Source organism: Dioscorea cayenensis, chromosome 5, assembly GCF_009730915.1.
Source record: "Dioscorea cayenensis subsp. rotundata cultivar TDr96_F1 chromosome 5, TDr96_F1_v2_PseudoChromosome.rev07_lg8_w22 25.fasta, whole genome shotgun sequence".
Taxonomy (NCBI): domain Eukaryota; kingdom Viridiplantae; phylum Streptophyta; class Magnoliopsida; order Dioscoreales; family Dioscoreaceae; genus Dioscorea; species Dioscorea cayenensis.
The window spans coordinates 23,670,097-23,683,802 of NC_052475.1; the positions used below are offsets into that span (position 1 = coordinate 23,670,097).

Below are 13,706 nucleotides of genomic sequence, written 5' to 3' on the forward strand. Positions count from 1 at the left end.
ACTCACAACCCCAAGCATGCAGCATGCATCTCTTTCTCTCCCATCCACTAACTCACAACCATAATTAGTACAGGCTTGAGAGATAGATACATAAAGAGTATATATATATATATAGTTATAAATATAGCTTTCAAACTTTCTTTGTCTTCCCATGAGCTGTGGAAGCTCAAAGGAATCAAAGATTCCCAAAAGATATCATGCCAAAGCCATGCAAAACATTTGTCAAAAGATCTCCCTTCGTTTTCTCTGAACTATATATACTTATATATTAATTATTTGATTTCAAAAACAATAATTCAAGGAATATATAAAGTACAATTATATATATAAGGGAATTGAACTCTTCTTCTTCCTTTAATCACTGTTGATATTGACTCCAAGTGCATGCAATGTGTAAGAGTAAGAGGAAGGCATGAAAGGGGTTTTCCAAGTTGAGGTATGGTTTGCCTCCCACTTCCAAAGAAGGAAGTAGCTTTACATCACTTCCAACGGTTTTCCTGCGTCCACATCAAATCTTGGACCCATTACTATATTCTTTAGCTTTTCTTATACCGGAGAAGGCATATCCCACAAGGTGGTTACCTTGCATTATTTTCTTTCTTTATTTATCTCTATATATTTGATATAAAAATTATTTAAATTTCAAGATGTTTGATATATATATATATGATGCCTTATTCACAATCAAATGAAGACTCAAATTTCTATATTACTTTTGACCCAGACCAACTATATATCCTCCAACAGTGATCTAGTCTAATGTTGTCACACTGTTGCCACTATTAATAAATAATCTAATACATTCTTGTATCAACCGTATATTGTAATTTTGTCTTTTTACTACTATTTCATGAGCTTCTTATTTTCCAATGAAATTGTGATTTTGAGATAAATCTAATTTTACAGACTATATTTATAAAAACTTAAAAACTCTTGTTAAATTGATTGGATAAGAGGGGATTTTAATATTCAGAATTATTAACTTTTAGTAAACATTAATTATTAATTATGAAATAATGCTTTTATTTATGGAATAAATTGGAAAAAAAAGTCATATCATATAACTATTTGATATGTAAAAGTTAACTTAGACGTTGTGTTTGTTAAATGGATATATTTTTGGATAAAAGTTTTATTAATATTATTCATGGGCAACTTGTCCAACATCAAATTAATCCATTTAACAAACTCCTTGTGTTTGGAATAAGTTGGTATAAATTGAAAAATAAAAATTTTAACCGATTTAATTCAAAATGAAATTGAAATTTTGAGTTTCAACATGGTTTATACTCATTAAAACAAATAACTTTAATTTATATTAATTCAATCTACAATTAAATAGAAATATTAATGATAATAATTACAACTATTCCAAATTATTCTAATAGATTAAAAAACTAAAAATAACTAAAAAATATTCCAAATTATTCTCCCAAGCTTTTAATCCAATTCTTTTTTATTTTTATTTTTTATAGTCTTGTGTTTCTCAATGGCTTTAAGTGGAGGTGAAAAAATGAGTTAACATTAAACACCGAAAAATATCAGTTTGTTTTATATATATATATATATATATTACTTCACGTGAGAAAAAATAATAGGTGATAGTTACAATAAATTAGGTTATGATGAGTTAGTATCTCAATCCATTTGTGCTCACTCTGAGTGAAATGAGATTTAAACTTGTCTTTTTTGTAAAGACATAAATACTTACGCAAAAAACACAATATAAAAAAATCGAGAAAAACACAATATCAAAAACCGAGAAGTAGATGTTTAACCCCTAGAATTTTGTCCTGTTGCAAAATAATAGTCTAGGAATAATAATAACAGAAGGAAAGTGCTCATACATAGATTGGTTGGAGATCTTTATAAGATAGAGGTAAAAAGCATCTGCTGCTTTGCCACTGGAATATTCCAAAGTATCAAACTATCATCTAAACTTTTTCTCTCATAAATCATTTAAATAATGGTGTCTAAAAATAGTAAAAAGAGTTATTCTTTCACACACGTTTGTAATCTATAAAAAGACTGGAAGTGCATCTATCTCCGTGTCAGTGGAATCTTTAAACAGTTAAAAGCAAATTCTCTCTCAGATCTATGGAATCTTAAAACAGTTAAAGTGAAACTTTCTTTCTTAAGGGAATCTCTCCGTAGTCAACAAAGCTGCCCTAAATCTCTGTGTCTCACCGTTGGATATCAACTTTACTTAAAGTTGGGATTTGTTTTGTGTTACAATATTGCTTATATATGCACATACACATAAACCTCTGCTAGTTTTAGTTTGATATGTCATATGTGAAAATTTAAAACATAGCATAGTATAAATTTTTTCTTAATCATATGTCTGTTTTGTAAATGAAGTAAGAGCACATTTCAGAGAGTCAATTAAATTCGGCACAACTTTATAAAATATTTTTATCTCAAAATTTATGATACAAAATTTTGTAGAGTTCAAACACAATAAAAAAAAAACTATTTTTGATTAAAATAAAAAATGGTCAAGTTATCTTTAACATATTTGAACTCAACAAAATATAATAAAAACTTTATAGTTAAAAAAAAACTTTTACTGTAACTCAACAGCTTGTTGTTAACTAAAAAGAAGAGATGAGAAAAACTACACACTTTATTCATAATCATTGAACCCTTTATAAAGACAAAATTCTAAAAAAATAATCTCTACTAATTTGAGTTTTAATCAACCCATAACTAACTTAAATATTTAAATCAAAGATATACTAACTAAATTAAAATAAACATCATTATCTTAACACCCTCTCTTAAACTTATGTTTATCTCATAAGTTTAAAGTTATCTCCCTTGCATGAATGCTTTCATTTTTGAATTGAAGTTCTTCAATAATATTTCTCAACCACCTTACTTGAGAGGCACATGTTAGTCTTTCTACAAATTCAACCCTCGATAGTTGAAGGAATACCAATATGTTGTTTCTTTGATGACTCATAGACACTCCAAAACCCATCATAAATACATAACCGGATGCGCTTTTCCGATCATCTAAATCTCTTGCATAATTAGTATATGTAAATCTAATCAAATCTGACATCTCCCCTTTCTTGTTTAATTTTGTTTTGTATGCCCACTTTAAAACAATTGTTTTGCCCCTTTGGGAAAGTTCAGTCTAACTCCCTATGTTTTATCAATAGATGCAATTTCATTATCTCATAGCTTTTTCCACTTTGAATGTTGGATAGCTTCTGAAAGATAAAGGATCACAATTTGAAAATAAAGCAAAGTGGGTAGCAGGTCTCTCGAAATTGGTTGAAATCTGTTACTTCATAATCTACCATCCAAGCCGGTTTTTTTCGGACACGAGTAATAATGAATTTAGTTGATGTCTCTACTGCTGTTTGTGAAAGTTTAGTAGTAATTGAGGCTTCATTAGTTGAAATTTCTTGATGTTGGACCTGCTCTCCTTCTTCTTCAGCTTCATCACTAATTATAATTGAAGTAGGCTACTGCTCATTCCAATTCCAAGTGCTCTCCTCATCAAAAATAACATCCCTACTCACCACAATTTTATTTGTTAATGGATCATACAATTTAAAAGCTTTGGATATTTCACTAATCACAAGAAAAACACACTTTTGCCCCTTATCATCGAGCTTCTTTCTTTTCTCATCTGTAATATGTGCATATGCAATGCAACCAAAAATTCTGAAGTGATCTACTGCTGGTCTTCTTCCACTCCATGCTTCTTATGGTGTTTTGTTATGAACTGCAAAAGTAGGACTTCTATTCAAGATATGAATGCTCCAATTCACTACTTCTGGCCAAAAATGCTTCGGAATTCTGCCATTTGTTAACAACGTTCGCACCATATTGAGGATGGTTCAATTTTTTCTTTCTGATACACCATTCTGTTGGAATAAAATATCTTTCACCTCCATTAGAAGTAGGATTTATTGGTCCACAAATATCAGAGTGAACAAGTTCTAAAACATCTTTTGCTCTCCAAGACTTTCCTTGAGAGAAAGGAGTACGATGTTGTTTGCCAACAACACACTCTTCACAAACTTTGGAGGGAATAGTGATTTTAGGAAGCCCTATCACCATATCCTTTTCTTAGAGTATCTTCAATCTAACAAAGCTCAAGTGACCATACCGATAATGCCATAGTCATGAAGGGTCTTGTTATAACCATCAAACAAGGTTGAGCACATTCAATCTTTATAGGAAACAACCTATTTGAACTAATCGGCACAATTGCAATTGCACCTCTACGAGGATCATATATTTCACAAGTACTCTATTGAATAGTAATTGTATATCTCTTTTCTCGGTAAATCGACGACAAGACTCAGTTACTTTTCAAGTCATGAACATACATTAGAAATTTTTCTATAAAAATCATTCTTGGTTTTTATATTAATATCACAATTTCATCATCACATTCACCGTAGAGCAATCTCCAAAGCTAACTAGAGAGTGAAAAATCTTCATTTAAGTAAGAAAAGAAGGACTTTATTTCCACATATGGTTGCTACAACCAGTGTTCACAAACCAAATATATGACTTGTGAGATTCCTGACTATCTTGAATTGCCATTAGCAAAGTCTCCGCTTCTTTATTTTCTGCAAAATTTGACTTGTCTCCTTTGTCTTTGTCATTAGGTAGCTTGGTATAACATTCAGAAAGGTAATGACCAAATCGATGACATCTATAACACTCAATTTTAGATTTATCTAATTGTTGACCTCGTCCTCTTCCTTTACTTTGTAGATAAGCATCATCAGTATTTCTGTTACCACTTCTGTACCCCTATCTGCTCTTCCTCTTCCTCTACTTCCACCTCGATCTCTACCTCGTAATATTGAGAAGTTTGGTTGTAGAGGCCTTCAAATCTTACTCCGTAGCAGTAAAATTACGGTTGATTTTCTGTTCATGAACTAATAAAGAGCTTTGAAGTTCATCAATTGAGAGTGCATCTATGTCCTTTGATTCTTAAATTGAGCAAACTATGTAGTCAAATTTTGTTGTCAAAGATCGCAATATCTTTCAACAATAGTGACACTCATCCATCTTCCCCATGAAACCCAGCATATTATCGGCCAATCCCATGATTCTTGCAAAAATAATTGTTAACAGATTCTCCATCCTTTATCTGTAGATTTTCAAAATCCCTTCTCAAGGCTTGAAGTTGTGCACGCTTCACCCTTGATGAGCCTTGATATTTTTTCTTCATCGAATCCCATATATCCTTGGAGGTTTCTTTGCAAAGAATCGTCTCCAAAATAGATCAATCAATGGCCTAAATAAGTAATTTTTCGTCTTCAAGTCTTTCAACTTTGATGCCTCAAGTTCCTTCCGTTGTGCTTCTGTAGGTACCACTCCAACATCCGGTTTTGCCACTCCGAATTCAACAATATTCCAATACTCCTTGGATTTAAAGAAATTTTCTATCAACATGCTCCAATGATTGTAGTGACCATCAAAACGTGGAATAGATGGTTGCACAAAGTTGTCTGCAGACATTGTGAATTTCTTCACTACAAAAAAACCATCCCTTTTGTTGAAGACCTCGGCTCTTGATACCACTGTTAACTTAAAAGAAGAGATGAGGAAAACTACACACTTTATTTATAATCATTGAATCCTTTATAAAGGCAAAATTCTAAAAAGATAATCTCTACTAATTTGAGTTTTAATCAACCCACAACTAACTTAAATATTTAAATCAAAGATATCCTAACTAAATTAAAACAAACATCATTATCTTAACACTTGTAATATATAAATTAAAATGACTCTTAGGTAGTGTTTATTTGGAAGAATTTAGAGTTACATGTAACTTGAGTTATTTGGTTTTTAGAAATTCAGTGTTTGTTTCACAGGATTTTAAAAACCCATGTAACTCAGATTACATCCAATGAGGAATTTGGTTTTACGTCCAAATTGGGCATAAGTCGAAATCATGTCAGTTGAAAATCCTTAGGTGATGTATATGTGTGTATATATATATATATTGATGTATATATATATACATACATACATACATACACATACACAAACACATATGCAGAAATATATACACAATAAACATACACACATGCATATGCATATACACATACATATACTTATACATATATATACATATACATACATATATATTTTATATAAACATTAATAGATATGTTTACATATACATATATACACTTCTATATATATACATATATACATATGCATATATGCATATACACACATGTATACATATACCTATACATAGTATATTTATATATACATATACTCATATACATATATGTATCTATATGCATATATTCATATATACACACATATACATATACTTATATATATATACTGATATGCATGTACATAGATGTGCATACATACATATATATATACTTATACACATGTGTTTTCCAATTCCAAATTTACAAATCCTTCCAAACAAAAAAAATCTTATAAAACAGTAATTCCAGTTACAACCAACCAAACACAAAATTTAATTTCAGTTACATTGTAACTGAAAATCTACTGCATTTAAAATTACATTCAACCAAACATCACCTTAATGTGTTTCTTACCCAAAAAAATGTCTAAATCAAGTGATAATGTTTAATTTCATCATTAATATAAAAAATATATTTATTTCATCTTTTTATGAATATTTACTTTTTTTTATGTCATTATTTCGTGTATAATATATACGATATTTATATTGATTTTATTTCACGCATTTATAAGATTTACTTAGTTTATATATATGTTGATTTTTATTAGCATGTAATGGCCGATTACATTATTCAGATCATCATATTAGTGATAGCAAGAGAACTGAAAAACCTATTCTTTACTCCTTAAGCTTGTCAAACTTAATATAAACTTTGGCGATTTATTAACAAGATTGTCAAAATAATGGAGCACTGTAACATTCTTATAGAATTTCTTAGTTAAGACTTTTTGCTAAGATGAATAAACTTGCTAAGAAAAAAATAGGGATGTCTGTAAATCTCGACAAATCGAGGGACATGGCTCAAGCACGAGGCAGTTAGGGATCACCTGCACACTACTACTCATACTCCCAGAAATATACTCTCACCCATAATTCAAATTTTAGAAAAATTCTAATGGAGACCCGACTACCAATAGACCACTTGGTTATTAGTTTAGTTAAGGCATGTTAATGAACAACATTGCTTATGCATATCAACAAGCCTAGCAAAAGAGCGTGAACAACGCAATCAAAAAAATGAGGAAGCTCCTTAGTTCAAATGCATCACTTAAAAAATTTATATCTATAATATATCGAGGATATACCATGCAATCAAAATTGCATATCTCTCTAAGTCTCCTTTAGTCCTTTTTCCTCCCCTTTATTTGTTATTATTGTTATTGTTATTATTTTGTTATCAATCAAAGATTCACCATGTTGATATGTAGGCCACTAGTGAAAAAAATCATGTGAGCATGTGAAGTTGCACCACCTCACACTGGACAGGTTGACACTGGGCTGGTCTAAGTTCGTTTGGACCAATGGGAATCCAGACATGGGCTATGTGTCATTTTGGACACCAATATAATAGAATTCAACTACTGAATTTATATCACAAAGCTTGAAACAGTCAACCTCGGACATTGCCATTAATTTGCCTCGTGATCAGGTCATGGACAGTTCAGTGTGCATCTTAAGAAACTAGCTTGATTAAGTATAGCAATTTTTTGAAGGTGATATAAATAATTCCAAAGAGTCTGCTTAAAATGCTTCATCTATTTCATGATACAACAATGTGTGTGATTTCAATCCCTGTATAGCATCTATAATGCAAATTTCATAGCAAAATTTTGATACATTCTCAAATACAAAGGAGTGGCACATTTGTAATCAAGAACATTGCTGACTGACCACCTCAAACAACATGAGCAGTCTCATCACAGAAAGAAGAGACAAATAAAGAAAATAATAATAAACGGTTTCAGCTAAACAAATAAAAAGCAATGAGAACTTGCTAAAGATGAATGATTTACCCAAGCATTTACCTGCAGTTGCCACATGATGTTAAATCTCATTCAAGCCAACATGTCACCGTTTAAGCATCAAGGTCCAAGAGAATAGACTAAGGGGGCGTTTGGTTGCAAGGAATGGAAAGGAGAGGATTGGAGAAGGAATGAAAATGAGGGGGAATGGTAAAGGCGTGGAATGAAAAGCTATGTTTTGGTTGTAAAGGATTGAGAGGATAATCGTTGGGAATGAAAAAGTAAAAAGATATAATAAAATGACTTTTATACCCTTGATGAATTAAAAAATATTATATATTAGGTTATATAATAATTAATTTTAAATTATAAAGTATTTTGAGTTGTATTATTTATATTATAATTAAATATTTAAATTAAAATTTTTATTTTAATAATAAATAAAACTATTTATTTAATTGTTATTTGAATTGGATTATTGTTTTAACTATTATTTATTATCATTTCATTTTAATTATTATTTTAATTAATAATAATAATTTAATTATTATTTATTATATTAAACATCCAAACATTCACAACTATTATTTATTACTATTGGGTAATTTTGTCTTTTAACCCACAAAGAATAAGTAATCCTCATGTATTTAGTTTAAAACAATTCACATTAATTATTATTTACTTTAATTATTATTATCTTTAATTACAATAATTAAATATTTTAATTAATTAAATCATGTTAATTATTACAAATAATTATTTAAATTAATAAAACTTATAAAAAAGGGTAAATAAGTAATTACCCTCCATTCCTTCCCATTCCCCTCTCATTACCCCCAATTTTGGGGGGCATGAGGATGCCTCCCCCATGCCCTCTCCAAACCCATTCCCATTGCCTAGTGGTGCACCCAAACATGGGCATAGCACTATTAATACATCATTCCATTCCCAATCCCCTCCCAATCCGGATACCAAACACCCCCTAAGACATTATGCTCCGTCAAACTCCTGTGGAAATGAGCCAGACGTGCTTGTAAATTTACAATTCCAGCTGCCTTTTGCATGAGAATAGAGTTTAATCGTGGTATGTACTCATCTAACTGGTTGCCGGGCTGATCCGCTTCGTCCGACAACTTCATCTCCTGGATGTAGAAAAAAGAAATCTGTAAACAATTTTGGGCAAACCATGATAGCTATAAATATTAAGAAGTCTTAAGAAAGATTTGAGATCTTGTTATCTATGGGAGATGCATAAGATAGGTTTTAGGTGCTTGCATACTGCCTAATCAAATCTTGCTACCTTCTCCACCATGCATACATCCATGTTGCATTCTATCTTCACTCCTAGGGTGATGCCATTAATTATGACTAAAATAAAACAGGTCCGCGAGGCAATTAAGAGTAAAAAATTATATTGGTCCAGCATCTTAAACAAAGAAAAGAAGCATCAATAAAATCAAAAAGATGGGTTTGTAGTAAGAGGGGGGCATGCATGGCAAAAAAGTTACAGGTTAATAAGCCTCATAGACATCTGTTAAGCATCTTAATCACATGGATGAAGGCCAGCTAACCAATAAGAATCAAAGAGAAGTGCAAAATATAGGAAATGAGGGCACCAACATGGTATAGATAATTAAAAAATTACACAGGATCCTACCGGGGTTATTTTGCCACCATACAATAGTGTCTAGCAAACCACTTTTCAATATTTAATTTGAGAAACAGGCACTTACCTCTCTGACAATGTCTATTGCCTCCTCTACTTGACTACGATGAGCAAAGACCAAGTCCTCCTAAATTTTCATCAATAGATTGTACATCAAGAGGTTGATCCACAAGCAGATAAAGAAAAAAAGAATAGAGCCCCTGGATCTTCACACATCCTAGTACCTTCAAAAGGCCATTAAGACCTTCATATGAATAGAAGCTGTCAGTATCAATATTCCGTACATCCTTCTGTTTAGGCTGATTATAAACTCTTCTACCAATATTCTCAGAAGATGGAGTTGAGTATGTGTCTACTTTTCCTTTTCGCAATGGTTTGCTTTGTTCATATGCTTCTTCTGAGAAATCAGAGTCCTCAACAGCCGTGGAACCTCTACTTTGTTCCATGTGATGGTTACCGTATGAAGGAATCAAGGAACCGCAGACACTCCCACTCTTCTATCCTCCCTTCTGCTTGGAACACAATTCGTGTTAAACAGCAAGGAATTTTCCTCGTCAACTTGTTTGGACAAACCATATCTATTGGTTTCTGTGGCAATCTCAGCATTGTTGTTACCGTCATAGCTGCAAACAGTGGGTAAGCTTGAGGAAAAGGGCAAAGTGGTTGATTCTCTCACGCTGGAGTTTACAAAAGGATCTTTTTTGGTATTATTTCCTTTTGACAGGCTCTTTACCCTGCCAAAAAAAAAAATGATAGACAAAGTTTAAATGCCAGTCTTCCAAAAAGACACAGAAGCATGAGAAATGATGCCACACATAATCTAATGAAACCATTACCTATCAGCATATCTCAGTGTATTGAGAGTATGCTCAAAGGAGCCAGAATTTGGTGAGATGCATGAGATCATGATTGTCCGCGAGTCTCCTATGAATGAATCCCTTAAAACTTCTGTGAGTTTACTACCTCTGAAAGAAATGTGAACCTGGTCATTGTCAAGAGCTCTGATGCATTCCTTCAGAGCAAGCAAACTTTTGTTGATTTCAGCACCTTCAATTCTGCATTTCAAATCAAACATTGACCCGTTGAGATATGCATCACTACATAATTTATGCAACCATAGTCATAGAAAAATGCAACAAGATGTTACCTTGTTTGCTTATCATTGTTGGTTGTATCTGCACCACGCTCACTGCCAGCAAGGTCAATAAAAGGTAATTTGCCTATAATTCGGGCAGGATTTGATTTACTGCCAGCTATAGATCTCTTGATAGCAAGTTGGAGGATGGCATGAGATCATGAAGACTCCTCATTTGCACCTGTTGTACCTGTAATACTTGTTGCATTTCCTTTCTCAATGAGCTCCCTGATTGTGTCAACATTTGAGACTCTGTACTCCTGTAATCCCACTATGCAGACTTGTTGTTTACCATCCTCCTTCATGCAAACTTTTCTGCCAAGGCCAGATAAAAGGAGTCAACAAAAACATGTCAACCACTACTTTTCCTGGTTAAAGAACAGATAATACTAACAAACCTCCTGTCATTAAGCAGATCAAATGGTTTCCCTCCATAAATCACAAAGAAACTGACAAATAATTGAAACCCCTGATTCCGGTGTGTATGGTACATCAGTCTCAAGATATCTTGAGAAGCTTTAAAAAGCAACGGTCGCATGGTGTATGTCTTTCCACTACCTAGAACAACACATGAACCAATGGAAGCCTATAATCCACAAGCATAGTTGTTTTCTACAAGAAAAAGAAATTTATGTGATATAAAAAAAATTTAAAAAAAAAAGACTTGCTATATATCCAAAAACCACAACATTTTAAATTGCCCATCTTCTGCAAAAGAAATGTGTTGTGTGTCAAAAAGAGGATTTTCCATGTCACGATAGCATCAAATTCTAATCGAATCACACTCAGTCTCAAAATTTCTAGGAAATTTGGTAGAAGAAGCAAAAATTAAGGAGAAAAAGGAATGAAAATGATGCACAAAGTAGAATAACATTATCTAGAACAATAAGGCTACTCTAATTTACCTCTCCAAGAACCAAGCAAATAATTTCCTTTGCCAAAAAAATGTTACTAAAGATCACATAAACCTATATGAAAAAAAGTGAAACTCATATAAATCATCCAAAATGTACCACTAGAACATTCTAAAGACAGCTGATTTATTTTCTTCTCATGCATCTTTAAAATTCAAAAAATAAAAGTAGAACACAAAAGCAAATTACTAAATGAATAACATGCCTGTTTGCCCATATGCAAAACAAGTTGCCTTTGTACGGCGAAAGATAGCTGGGACAATAGGCTCCACAGTTTTACAATATACCTAAACAATTCAAAGTTAGTGGTCAGAAAGAAAACTGAATGTGGGCGTAAATGAAATTCTCACTTTCATCTTACACTAACCTCATCATTTGAGACGTCCTCATCCAGCACAGCATCAAAAACAAATTCATGCTTCTCAAGATATTCAGTTAGGTCAACCTATAATAACAAATAATGTCAGACTCCAAGAAATGGATTATATAACTGATTAGGGTGCCTCATCATCGGCATAAAGATTTTAAAACTAACGCTTTTTCTATTTCTGAAATATATTGCCGTCATGTGATTTTTGAAAAGATGGTAACACAAGCATGCCAACACCATTTAGTTCTGGATCAAAGCAAGAAACTAATAAGCCACATACCTTGAGTTTGGTCTCATTTACAGTGAGAGAATTCATATGTGGCTCGATAGTGATGATATCTTCCTCTTTCCTTGAAATTTCCTTTTTTTGTTCAATGGTCCCCTGCGAACCTGCATTTTGACTATTCATCATCATTTGTTGCATGAAAGACATCAAAAACATTGCATTCCATTGAACCAAATGTTAACAACTCGAGTGCACCAACTCAAAGATCTTTGAAGTAGTAAAGTTAGATAAGCAAAGTAATTTCATGAAATCAAGATTTTGAGGGCAATTAAAAGGCGTGGAAAAGGGAAACACACCACTACTTTGATCTTCGCCGCAGAACCCGCCTTCTCCCTATCCACAGAGAAACTCTTCAAAAGATTATTCTCTGGCAACGTCCGGTCCTTGCCTGTAGGCTACTTCAAAGAAAATCTCGCGTCCGAATCATCAAAATTTCCATGAAAATCCAAAATATGCTCGAAAGCACAGAAATTGAGAGAGAGAGAGAGAGAGAGTGGCTACTTTCGGAAGGAGCTTAGTGTCGAAAGAATGGAGATCAAGGATCCCAGAGGAGAGCTCATTCGGAGACACATCACCCCCATTCCGGCGCTGGAAAGACGACGGCCTCGACCCAAGAGGCGTCGACGCCTCTGACGAAGAAGAGAAGAACTCCCCTTTCTGCATGCTCCTCAGCATCCTCGAGTACTCCATCTGCACAAAACCAAGATCAGCGCCACCAAATACCGATCAGACGGCCAGAGAGAAGCGCATCGGAGAGGATCTGGTTACCTTCTGGGCGTTTTTCAGCCACTTGTTATCGCCGGCGCCGGAGACGGAATCGAAGTGCAGGAACTGGTTGGAAGAGTACTGGGGCTGGTGGTGAGGGGGGTGACCGGATCGGTGCTGCATATGACGGCCACCGGCTGCGGCGGCGTTGATCATCGGCGGCGAGATCGGAGAAGCAGCGAAGGTACTCGAAGTAGTGGAGACACAGCTGAGGACGCCGACTTGGGAATTGGAATGATTTGGATTTTTCATTATAACCCCTCCTTTTTCAAAAATTATCCTCTGTTCCCTCCTTTTAGCCTATGAAAGCCCAGAAATACCCTTTTATAAATTCTTTTTTTTTTTTTGAAGAAAATTTGTTTTTATGTTGGATTATTAAAAAAAAACATAATTAAATCTCTTTTTCCAGGGATATTTATTTGGATGTCTAGTGATGTTACCAACCCTATAATATAAAACTGATATTTTTTTTTCTCCTGATTTAGGGTTTAATTTGTGGGTTATTCATATTTCTCTAATAAAAGAGGAAAAAGAAAAAACTAAACTAATTTAATATTGAACTTTTAGTACAAGGAGAACCTTGTATTTTTCTTTTAACCCTCATTCCATTTAAC

General features: G+C 33.1%; 1 pseudogene; it reads right to left on the minus strand.

Moving 5' to 3' along the window:
- Nucleotides 1-8,774: 8,774 nt before the first annotated feature.
- On the minus strand, nt 8,775-13,398 carry LOC120260488 (annotated as a pseudogene).
- Between the last annotated feature and the right edge of the window lie 308 nt (nt 13,399-13,706).